At 30.2% G+C, this 13,374-nt stretch overlaps 1 long non-coding RNA gene across 1 annotated transcript; it reads left to right on the forward strand.

Moving 5' to 3' along the window:
* Nucleotides 1–1,010: 1,010 nt before the first annotated feature.
* On the forward strand, nucleotides 1,011–11,212 carry LOC106799363 (uncharacterized). The gene is made up of 3 exons (XR_001389052.3): nucleotides 1,011–1,492; nucleotides 3,753–3,861; nucleotides 10,142–11,212. It is a non-coding gene; the product is annotated as an uncharacterized lncRNA (long non-coding RNA).
* The last annotated feature ends 2,162 nt before the right edge of the window (nucleotides 11,213–13,374 follow it).

Genomic DNA, 13,374 nt, shown 5'->3' on the forward strand with positions numbered 1-13,374 from the left:
GGCACGACTGCACGAGCATGGCATCTGCAGCGGTGGAAATTTTAATTAATCTACTAATTAATACTGAGACATGTGTCTATAATTTTTCTTTTGAAAGGTGGTTGACTATAAATCTTATCCTTTTTTACAAAATAAATTTTATCTTAAAACGTATGATATATCATGAGAAAATTATGCAATGTATTTGTTCGTGAACTGCTCAAGTTTTCCTGAAAGCAATATATATAGGTCAATCAGACTCAGGATTTAAGTTGAACCTTGATATTTTTTAATTTATTTTATGATGTTTATTACGCTACTAACTGCAGCAAATTTTCGCAATAGATTTTTTTTTTTGGTGTATACGCTAACAGAATTTGACTTAATTGATGTGCCTATCCAAATAGAATTTGCATTTGGTGTATACCCCAACACAATATAACATGTGTCTATCCAAATCTTTCGATACTACACAAAATCTAATTTGTCACTGCAATGAAGCTTATTAACCTCTACTGATGAAAAATGTTGCAACATAAAATAAGATTATAAGAATAAATCCTTTGTTTGAAGATATAAGTGATATCACTTTAATCATTGATACTGAGACCTTAATTTAAGTTTAATCTTTAAATATTATAGAAAGTGATGATAATTTATTCATTTAATTTTTTTACATAAATCGAATTATTCAATTATTAAATATGATCAAGTCACTTATTCATAAAAGAATTATTATTAATTTAAACTAACAATAACAAAAATTATACCAACTTAATTAGTTCTTACAGTTATTTTAAGTACGAAAAGAAGAATCTATAAAAAAAAGTACGAAAAGAACAATTACAATTTAATATTTTTTATGGTCGAGAAAACTAGTATTGTCTTAAAGCTAGAACTACTAAATTGACATATTTTCTTAAAAGTGATCGAGGTTTGTTCCAAAAAAACTAATGTTCGTCCTTACGAGTTTTTTTTTTTTTTTTTTTCCTTTTAACATGAAACATGTTAGAGCTATTGAGATCGTACAAGGCTCTCCCAAGACATTACACAAGTTATATTAATTAGGTCATATTCTTTTATTATACTTTTCCAAACACTATTTTTTTTTTTGCATTTTCTATTACATCAATTTTCTTATTACATGATTTGCTCTCTTTGCTTCCCATCTCTCTCTTTCTTGTATAAAAAAAATTGTATAAATTTAATTTCTCAAAAACTTATTGTTGTTTTATGCAGATACTTTTCATACGCCTGTTTCCTTGATTTGGAGCATTATATTGTGAGACGCCCTCAACTCAAGTAGCACTCCCATAGTATCAGATAATCCAACAACTGCATGACTTCAATTTCTCCCGTTATAATGTAGAGACCTCAGCATCAGTAACCAAGAATCTTAACCGAAGAGAGAGGAATCTGAGATCTTCAACGCACTATATGCCCCAAAACCTCCAAGGATTGCTAATGTTAACTTTCAGAACTATATAGGGATACCCTTTTGCTTCTCAATGAGGTACTGTTTTTATGCTACGTGCATTCCCTTTTTCAAAAGCTCAGAAGAAAAGCAGATACGCATTCCAATTCCCAGATTCTCTTTCTCTACTCTACTAAAGAGTTTCATATATTTTCTTTTTCAACTTCATGCACTGTGTGTGTATTAGCTATAGTAAGCAGCAGTGTTGATTCCTAATTTCACATGCATGCTATTTCATTATGTTGTCCATGGAACTATATTTATTTATTTATTTTTCAATTTACAATCCTAGCTACTAATTAAATCAGCTTAAATATTTGGCTTTTCATATGCTCTCTCTACTTCGTTTCTCTATGAATTAATAAATCAAATCAGCAGAAACATTTTTATTAAGGTTATTTGTTGTCAAGATAATTTTATATAATTTGTTGCTAAGATTATTTCATTGACAGTCTTACATAGATAGCTCTCTCAACATTTTCTTCGTTCAAAATTTGAACTTCTTATTGACTTGGCATACAGCTGCATCTAACTGAACAATTAAATCCTCCACAAGGTAACAAACCTAGATTTGAATCCCCTTAGAAGAGGTGTTTACATCACATTTAGTGCATGACCGTGTGAATATCCATGGGAAATAAAGACAAAAAAAAAAAGCCCAAACAATTGAGTTGCAATAACGGTTGCAGGGAATAGTACTCATTTGATTAATTTTTTTGGACTGATTTTGTGAAGTTAAAATGAAAACAAAATTAGAACCCGCTGTGCAGTACATAAAACGATACAATATAACGTAACGTAATAGAATGCTTGTAAGGATGTTGCATATTTTTTTTTATCCTTTTTATTATTGCTGATAATATTTGTATTGCTTTGTTATGGTTCTATATATTTGTCATTCTCAAGTTCGATCGCTGGTGGTCTGTGCTGACCCCATTCAATGCATACCAAAGCAACCTATTTATTTTAATTTTCCTTCTTCCAAATCAATGTGATCCAAGTATTTTTTTTTACAGTAGATCTTATATTCTTAGCTATAAAACCTAATTTTACATAGAATCTTACCAATTTAAACCTTTGAATCATATAACTATATTGACTTTAATTATTTGCATCTAATGATATCGTAAATATGTATAAAAAATAATAACATTATAATTAACTATTTCTTATTTTTGCACATGTACAAATGATAAGGAAAAAGATACATAAATACATCCGCACACTGCTAACACCCCTCCAACATCCTTTTTTTTTATTAATTTTTTTTGCTAAGTCATTACTGTTATAAAAAATAAAAGAAAATCTAAATTAAAAAAAATAAAAGAAAGAGAGAAAGAGAAACTCGGAAAGAGAAGGAGAGATTCATAGCGAGAGGAAGGAGAAAGAAGGTACCGTAAAGGAGAAAGGAACAAAGATGAGAAAGAGAAACACATGACCATCAAACAGAACTTCAACCGTAGTCTCGGCACCTTGCGTATAATTTTTCTATCTTAAAGTATATTTTAGCATGTCGCCATGGTTGGGATGTGATTTGGGATTTGGAAACCATGGATGTGCATTAGTCATTAATTAGCACAAGAAAGAAACCCTTTTTTTAAATAATAATTAATAATCATGCACATGAAATCCTGTTTATCTAGTGTGTTTGCATTTTTTTAAAAATAAACTGATAAAATTATTTGGTCTTTTAGAGGGTTTAAACAAGGGTATTGCTCATTTGTGTTCAAAATATTGCTCGAGCAATTTGTTTGTGAAGTTGTTTTGACCACTATTGCTCATTTGTGTTTGCATTGTTTGTGAAGTTGTTTTGACCACTAGAAGAGAAGATAGTTTGTTTTTTTTTTTTGTAGAGAAAATATATTCTTCAAGTTTTGTATATGGGTTGAAGGTCAATGTTGAATGATTTGAGCAAAAGTGCTATGTTTTTTTAATGCAACATTGATAGCTTGTTGATCTAAAACTTTTTAATTAGTGGATTGAAGTATGCTAGAACTATAATGCTTTTAGGTTCCAAGGGAAGGCTATATTGATATTTTTATGCTTAATTGTCTCATTTTCTTATTTGTGTCATTCAGTTTAGATGAAAAAAAAATCGTTTTTTTGTCATATCTTGGAAATGTAAAACTTAACTTTGTTACATTTGGTATTGATGCGTTGCATTTTACATCATTCATTCATAACATTTTATTCAGGAAATATTACATATTCTTACATTTAAGACTTATTTACCTTACATCTGAATTGTTTTTATTTCTTTTTGTAACCAATTACGCTTTTGGTATTTTCATGTTTTAAGGTTGTCTAGCTTTAGGACTTCAAATGGAGGAGAAAGATGGATGTTGATTCCACGGATTGAAGCTAGGAGCATAGGAATACACTTTAAGATTTGGTTATTACTTTGAGTGGTAAGTACCTCTTCTTCCTCTCTTAAATTTTATTTTTGTTTTTCTCATAAAATACTCATGTGAGCTCATGAAATAAAATTATTTTTAGGTTTTTAATTCTATTTGTGGTTGTTTTGGGGTTTTATCATAAGTTTGTTGTTGGAGCGGAGGAAACTTCCCCTTGAACCCTAAGCTCATTCTTTTCTCCTCCTTCTTCACAAAGTTCTCCTTTTGTTTCTATAGAGGTAAAAAAAATTAAATTCTTATTTTATGATGTGATTGATATTTTCAATATTGTTCTTTGACTTCAAATGTTACAAACTATCACCTTTTGTCCTTAAATATAAAACTATTTTTTTTTAATTTTATTTGCCTCTTTTTATAAGATTCTTTTTAAGTTGTCTTTTACATTAATTATTTTTTGACCCAAATACCAGTAGTTACTTTATAAAAAAGGTTATTTATTAAGAAGATAAATACATTATCTCTCTTATAAGAATTCAATAAAAGACTAGCATACATTAATTAATTATGTGGGAAAATAATTAAGTGGAAAAAGAGAGTTTATGAATCTCAATAACTTGAAGGATAATTTTGACAAAATAACACAAATTGTTAACAAATTTAATTAATGCTACTAACTATATTAACCCACTTTCTTAAATGATGTGAATTAGATGGACTAAATTTTTTAAAAAGTCTTATATTTAAGGGCAAAAGTAGTATGTGTTTTTGAAATTCTTTGAATAATAAAAAAAATCACTTTTTAAAGCGCTATAAGAAAAAAATTAAATATAATTTATAAGGACTAAAAAATAATAATTTTGTAAGAATGGATTTTTTTTTATAAAAATAAAAATATCCTTAAAAATTATTTTAAATATTAAAAATAAGGAATTAGGATGAAAGATATATTACATGGGTCCCATCAAAAGATTTTCTCCCCTATAAGTTAGGAGTAAACTTGTCAAAAGAATAAATATGATTAGAAAACTACACACTAAGATTTTCTTCCAACTAGTCCGGGTTAATTTCATTCATTATTATGACATGTTTTTCTTCCTAAGAACTTATTGTTACATTAGTATAAATTGTAAAATAAAGCGTTTATTTGTTGTTAAGACATTATTTCCTCGGCTTCAAAATAAGTATCGTCATAGGTGATAAATATATAAAATAGAATAGTTATAAAAGATGATAAAGAGTAGTAATTTTACAAGAAGTAACTTTAATATTAATATTACATTATTGAAAAATTAAAATGATCTTATTAGGGGTATTAGTGGAAAAACTAATTAGTATTACATTGAAAAGCTAAATATGACACTTATTTTGGAATAGAGGAAGTAGGGGTGTAAATAAGTCAAACCGAATGGAGTATTAGAAATTTAGGCTCTAATTGTGAAAAAATAGATAGCTTAAGCTTGACTCATTTATTTAAACAAGCCTAATTTAAAGCTTAAGCTTGATTTGTTTAAAAAATTGAAGTTGAAGCTTGCCTGGTTTAACTTATTTATAATTTTTAAGAATTTAATTAGTATACAATAATGGCATTAAGATTTTTTATACCATCAATCAATCACAAAATGCCTCATCTTATTATGATTGGTTGACAATTTAGAAAACTTTACATAGGCCATGTTATGCAAAACTAGCTAAAAAGCTATTTGGATGCTGGAAAGCTAACTAGTAGTTGAAAGTTGAAAAAATAGCTTATTAAATTAGAAATATTCAATAAAATTAAATGTTGAAGTAACTCGAAAGTGTAAATGAAAAAAAGTAATAATATCATTATTTATTTCAAAAATGTCATAAGAAGATTAATAAATATATCGAGAATAAAAATAGAAGAAAATATAAAATTTAGAAGGTAGAAACTAGGGTGTGTTTGGTTTGCATTTTCATTTTCTGTTTTCATTTCCTGTTTTCATTTTCGGAAAACTGTTTTCATTTTCAAAAGATTAGAATTATGAAAACATGTTTGGTTTGACTTCTTGTTTTCTGTTTTCATGAAATAAAAATACTGAAAACTTATGATATATTGACTTCTTGTCTTTTTGTATTTTTAGATTTGCTTAAAATTACATTCATTGTCACCGCAATTTCATTTTACCCGAAATGAGGTTTCTGTTCTCAACTGAAAACACTGGAAATGAGAATTTATTGTTTTCATTTGCTGGTTGTTTCCTGTTTTCATTTTCACTGAAAATGTTTTCAGAAATCCAACCAAATAGATTTTCATCACCGTTTTCTGTTTTCAGTGAAAATGAAAATAGAAAACAACCAAACCAAACACCCCTTAAAGTTTTAAAAAAATACGACTTTAAGTAGCGTTTCAAGAAGCGATAGAAGCTAATAAAAAAATCTTGCTTACCAAACAACCAAATAAGTTTTTCGGTTAGTAAACACACTAGAAGCTAGTTAGAAATTATGACTATATTTAGTAAAACATTTCAGCTAATTTTTAACTTTTTTTATTAGCTAAAAAACTAATTTGGTTGTTCGATAAACAAGTTTTTTTAGTAACTTTGTGCTTTTAAAAATGTTACTTGAAGTAGCATTTTTTCAAAATGTTAGCTTCTAACTTTTTATATTTTCTTCCACATTTATCCTCAATATATTTATTAATTTCCTTGTTACTTTTTTTAAATAAATAATGATATTATTTTTTTTGTGATTTAAGCTTTTCAGCTACTTCAACAGATAATTTTACCACATACATATAATTTAACAAGGTAATTTTTTTAGCTTTCAGCTAACTTTTAAACTAGTTTTGTCAAATATAGTCATAGTATATAACAATTAAACTCATTTTTAAAAATTTTGAAAAAATATTTTTTAATTTATTCAATTTAATATTTAATAAAATATTTCAATACTAAATATCCTATATATATATAGACACACACACACTAATGCACACACATACAGTATGAGTGTATTAGCAACTCATTTGTGTCATTAAAAGAATATTATAATAATTTATATTTTATTTTAAAATAATCATTTCTCTCTCATCTTTCATCTTTATCAACATTAAATTTTGAAACATCTTCGTCTTTCCTCTGTCATTAAATTATGGGTAAATAGCCACTTTTGTCTCTTAATATGTAATTCGCTGAAAAATGCGTCATTGAAAGATAAATACAAAATTTAGTCATTGAAAGTATAAAAAGTGCAACAAATATGTCTTGTCGTTAACTTCCGTTCATCACCGTTAATAAAATAGCCTACGTGACACGGAGGGACAAATTTGTCACAAAAATGATTGCCAACGTGGATTGTCAGCATAAGGGCAAATTTGTCATAATATTTTTTTGACTTTTCGTCTTCCCACTCCACTGACAAATGCGTCCCTGGAAGATGAAAACGATGAAAACAAAAAATTTAGTCCTTGAAAGTATAAAAAGTACGACAAATATACCCGGACTTAACAATGAATTGTATAGGAGAGAAGCCATGGAAAAAGGGATTAAAAACCAGTAAAATACAGTTTAAGATTTGAACTCTTATATTTTGATTATCTATCTATTTATTCATCTATAAAATTGTTAATTAGTTTTTTAATTAATCAATACAACTATTTATTTTCCAAAATAAAATAAAATTCTTTAGCTTTATGATATAAAAAAATTAAGTTACCATTTAAAAAAAATGAAAGTCTTTTATTTCATGAAATTTGTTGTTTCTTCAATTAATTATTAATCTTTATTACGAAATTTGGCACAATATGTCAAATGGAATGTAAGGTCGCTGCAACCCCTAAATAAGCGAGAGATACAACTCTATGTCCTGAAGGCAAAGAATAAACCTCTGTATTAGTTTTTTTTTTGTTTTAAAGTTAACATCTATATTAGTTTGAGCATTATTGTATTTTTTATTTAAATTTATTTGAATTCTTTATTTGTTAGTAACTATTTTCATTTTATTCATATTATGTAAGTGTTGTCTCGAATGGAAGCACATAAGATTTATTTAAGGAATTCTTTCATATTTGAGGTATATATATATATATATATATATATATATATATATATATATATATATATATATATATATATATATATATATACGGACAGATAGGAAGTAAGAATGCAATATGATAAATGAAAATGAAAATATAAACTTGTAAAACAGATATCAAGGGCACACCGGAGACCAACTTACAAATCCCAGGTTTTCATAAACAAAAAAACCGAAGCGGCGACAGAGCCGCACAGGATCGGTAAAGAGAGAGAAGAGGGATGAAAAATAGAAATTTATTGAAACTTGAAAGAAGCACTTACAAAAGTTTTCTTTCAGAGCACCTCTCTTCTGAAACCTGAAAAATGGCCAAATGAAAGGGTGCCTCACAACATAGTTGAGGACTCCTTATATAGCTAAAAATCTGAGACCGGTAGTTGCCAGTAGTTTTGACCGGAACTATTTGACTGTTTGTTATAAGACAAGTAGTTTTGACCAGGACTTTAATGGCTATAGGACAGGTAGTATTGCCCAAAATTAATTACACATTAATTACAAACAGACGGTTTTGTGACCGAAATTAAATTTAATCTAAACAGATACCAAAACAATCATCCTCGTTTTGGTAAAAGGGGTCTTCTTCTTCTTCTTCAGCAGAACTTGTTTCTTCCTTCTTTGAGGATGAACCTTCATCTTCCTGCTGTAACATTTGCAAGACTTCCTTTAGATTTTTAGTTAGGATCTCCTTTGATTTCGATCCTGCTAAAAATGCTGCCAGATGAGACTTTTGGTACAAAAACACGGAAGTTTCTGGATCAGCTGCTTTGAGGAATTCTGGATGGGATTGGAACCAGAGTTTTACTTGTTCTGGATCTGCTTTGGATGAGTCAAATTATGTCCACCATTTTACAAATGCGTGTCTTTGTAGTGATGGATATTGGCTTGTCTTTTCAGTCTTGCTGTAACGATATTGCCATGAGAAGATCCATGACAGTGCAAAGCTTGAGAAGTACTTAAGATCTACTGGAATTCGTGATTCCTGCGAATTGTATTGTCTCTCAAATTGAGCAAATCCTTGTTGGACTGTTTCTGGGAATATCTCTGGTATTGGTCCAAAGAAGTCCCACCATTGTAAAATCCAATTTGGAAAATTGTAAATTGTATTGGTCTTGAAATATATCAGCCATGAATGCTTGAAGCGGGTATTTTGGTGCCAAAACACCTTAGTCCAAGCATCAACATAATCTCAATAGGTATAACCTACCGGATCAAATGGAACTGAAAATCTCTTTCCTTTGTTCAAGTCCGAACCAAAGTGTCTTGGTTGAATAACTTTTAGTATTTGGATTGTGGAGTGGGTGTTTAATGTTTGGTCTTTTGGGTCTTTGAAATGTTTGATAGATACTAAATTTGAATCTACCAAAATCAATTCATAAAAAGTTCTTGTCTTCAGGATGATCGTTGGTTTGTAGTGAAATCCTGATGGGAAAGCCTTGGCCGACGCCTTGAAGGGATTTTTGTCCCAAAATCCAGGTTCCATCTGCAAAACAGTTAAAAATTTATTTTTATAAATATAGTTTTTAGTTTGTTTGGCAGGTGGTGTTTGTGCTTTGGCTAAAGGTAGTTTCCCTTTAGGATTGGTAGCTGTTTTGGTCATTGATGCATTTTGGATCATTGTTTGTAAATTTGATTCAGAATCATCATCAGATTCTGAGGCAATGTCTGCCCAAGATTTTTTGATTATTTTTGGAAATTTGGTTAGACCCATGTCTTGAAGGGCCTGAAGGGTTTCAATTGTCCATGCATAGTCGACCGATGTTTGTTTGGCGGTTGCCGATTTGGGAGGTTCCTGAGTGGATGACTCAGGTTTGATTGAGGTAATCTGGGTTGATGGCCCTTCTAAATTGGTTTTCTGGGTGGATGACCCAGCCTGGGTTGATGACCCAGAAGAGGTTGATGATTTATTAGTGGTTGGCTCTGGAAGAGCCTGTCTGGGTCCTTTGCCTGTGCTTCGTCCTCCCCTTAGGGAGATTCCTGATGCCTTAGGAGGCATTACCACTTTTTTGTAAGAATTCACGGGTAAGGTAGTCAGGTAACGAGTTTGAGGTGCCCTTGATATATTCTATGTCAAAATCAAAGACACTTAGAATTGCTTGCCATCTTGCAAAAATTTGTTTTCAGGCAAGGTTTTTAACATCTTTTTGTAAAATATCTTTGGCTAATTTACAATCAACCCTGATTAAAAATTTTTGGTTTAATAAATCCGATTGAAACTTGGAAATGCACAAAACAATTGCTAAAACTTCCTTTTTAAAAGTTGAATATTTTAATTGTGCAGGATTCCAATGTTTTGATGTATATGCAATGACATGATCTTGGCCATGGACTCTTTGTTGAGGATGCCACCATAACCTATGTCTGATGCATCAGTTTCGACAATTTTAAATGCCTGTGGAATAGGAAGATACATACATTTTATGGATTGGACTTTGAGTTTGATTTCTTTAACTGTTTGTGTATGGAGGTCAGACCAAAGAGGAAAATTTTTCTTCAGCCTATCATGTAATGGCTTGACAATATTGTTTAAATAGGGGACAAATTCTCCTACATAATTTAGACAACCTAGAAATCTTTGTAACTGGGTTTTGTTTAAGATTTGGTTGGGAAATTTGCTAGCAAACTCTATTGGCCTTTCTATTGGAATGATTGTACCTTGATATATATTGTGACCAAGGAATCGAGTTCGAGTTTGGAAAAGATTAATTTTTGATTTGAAGTCTGGAGATGTTTGAAATGTTGGTCAATGTTTTGGGAGAAGATTAAAACATCATATATGTAGACAATGGAATTTTTTGAATAGGGATTAAAAATATCATTCATGATTTTTTGAAATTCTGAAGGGGTATTCTTCAGTCCGAATGGCATCACATTCCATTCATATTGCCCGAAAGGTACATTAAACGTTGTTTTGTACCTATCTGATTCTTGGATTTGGATTTGCCAAAATTCAGATTTCATATCAAATTTTCAAAATATCTTTGCAGAATTTAATCTGTTAAGCAAATCTTTTTTGTTTGGAATAGGATACCTAATCCATTGTAATGTTTGGTTTAGTGGTTTGTAATTTATGACTAAGCGGGGTGTTCCACGCTCAAGCTCAGATTGTTTGTTGACATAAAAAGCCGCACATGACCATGGGATTTTGCTTTTCCAGATTAGGCCTTTTTCAAGAAAATCCTTGATTTCCTTTTGGCAATATTTAAGGAGTTCTTCGTTCATTTGGATTGGTCTGGCTTTTGTGGGAATTTTTTTTTCCCTAAAGTCTTTCTCATAAGGGAGATCAACAATATGTTTCTTTTTGTCCCAAAATGCATGTGACAAATCAGAACAGACAGTTGATTCAATATGATTTAATAAAGATTGAATTTTTCTTTTACTTGGGGTTTTCCCAGTTGTATCTGAATATTATTAAAAGATATTTCTTCTTTTAAGAAGTTAATTTGATTAATTTTATTTTCTATAAGATTTATATTTCTGGAGATTGGTTTAGTAGAAAAATTAAATATAATTTTTCTTCCTAAATAATTTGTGGTTATTCCTTCATTAGATATTTGAATGGGAAACAAGGCTCTAATGAAGGGGGTTCCTAGGATCACTTCGTTCTTATGGTTTTTTACCACAAGAAAGTTTGTGTTAATCCTAAGACCTTGGTTCTCAACGATTGCATTTGATAGCTTAAAATTAATTTTTAATTTTGAGCCGTTTGCCGTACTTAATTTTTCTGAGGTTTTCTCAAAGAATTTTGTAGGAATTAATCCTTCTAAAATGCAGTTGGAATCAGTCCCTGTGTCAAATAGGGCCATTGTTTCTAAAACGAAATCATTAATAATTATTTTGATGTTTATGTAAAATTTTTGGATTTTAATCTTGTTTATTAATCCCACAAACATATCATTTTTTAAATTTTCTGGTTGGTTTTCTTCACTGTTGTTGGCACTTTCAGAATCACTATCTTCCTCAAGCTGAGAAAGAATGATCTGATGAATTTCTTGTTGTTGACGAATTCTTTTACCTCTCTTTTTAGATTGTTTATCTCTGTTTGGAGATCTTGGATTGTCGTTGGTTTGGTTGAAGAATTTTCTAATCTTTTGAGTATGTTACTTACATCAAATGTATTATTCGTAATAAAATCCTTTTGTCTAGGTTTTACTTCTAATGTCTTTTTGAGCTTTTCCAGGAAAACCTTGTTTTCCTGGGGGTCAGGTATGGAATTGATTGCTTCAAACAAGAGATCTTGTTCTCTAGTTAGAGTATTGATCTGCCCATCATCATCATCTGTTGGTGATAGTTGGTCATCTTGTTGGATTAGGTTTAGGTTTTCATCAAAAATTACGGAGGATGAATTTCTGTTTCTTCTTCCTCTGAGGTTTCGATAAGCAAATTGTTTATTTGCTCTTCAATTTCTGGTTCTAAATTAAGGTTTATGAAATTCTTTCTTAATCTACAATATTTAATAATGTGGCCTTGTTTTTCACAATTGTAACATGTTATTTTTTATTTTATTTTTTGTTTAGGATATTCCATTTCTTTACTGGTTGAGAGTTTGTGTGAGTATCTCCTTCTTGTAAATCTCTTTTTATTGACCGGTTTATTCTCGTGGATTTCTTTTTTAGAGGATTGTTTCTTCTTTTGTTTTGGACAGGTCAGTAGACCAAATTGTTCACAGAAGGAACCTAAATCTTTCTTTGTTTGAGCCTTTTCTTGGGCTAATTGCCTCTGAATTTTGTCATCCTGACAAATCTTTGAGGCTACCTTTTGGACATAAGAAATCAATTGACCATAGCTTAAACTTCATATGGAATATCTCCATTGGCAGATTGACTACGGATTTTATCTCTAACCTTGTCCCTAATGATCTGGGAAGACCGGCTAGAAATTTTTCTTTCCAAAAAGGTTGTTGACTATCTTCTCTGGTGTAAACCCTACTTAGGAAAGTATCTCTGTACCACCTAAAGTCTGCTAAGGTTCTACACCTTAAGATTTGATAATAATTCTGCAGACCTATCTTTCCACAAGGATGGGTCTCCAATGAAATGTTGGGCTATTGTAAAAATTAATGTGTTAACAGCGTCGTCAGAAATCTCTTTATCATCGTCATTAGTAATGACTTTTCCATTGAGATCTGTTTTGACTGCGCTGTAAATTTTTGATTTTTCTTCATTCGTGAGATAATTATCCCACCATCCTTTCAATTGTCCGGAAAATCCTGCCACTAAAATGTCTATAATGGTTTCTTCCGAACATTCATGGGAGGTTTGGTAGACTGTAGCTACCATGGTCATATGTTGGAGTGCATTCATGATGTTATACTCTATTTGTGCATCTATGTTCCATTCATAGATGTTATTTGCACTAAAACTATTAAAATTATTTTCACCTCTTTCCTCTAATAGAGGGTTAGGGGCTGTTGGACGTTGATAATATAATTTAGAGGGTGTTTTCCAGTGTTTGGAATTAATTGGATTTATATTCTTTTCTGATACTGATCCTATCTCAGTTGCATTTTCTGAG

The sequence above is a fragment of the Glycine max genome, chromosome 7, assembly GCF_000004515.6.
Source record: "Glycine max cultivar Williams 82 chromosome 7, Glycine_max_v4.0, whole genome shotgun sequence".
Lineage (NCBI taxonomy): Eukaryota > Viridiplantae > Streptophyta > Magnoliopsida > Fabales > Fabaceae > Glycine > Glycine max.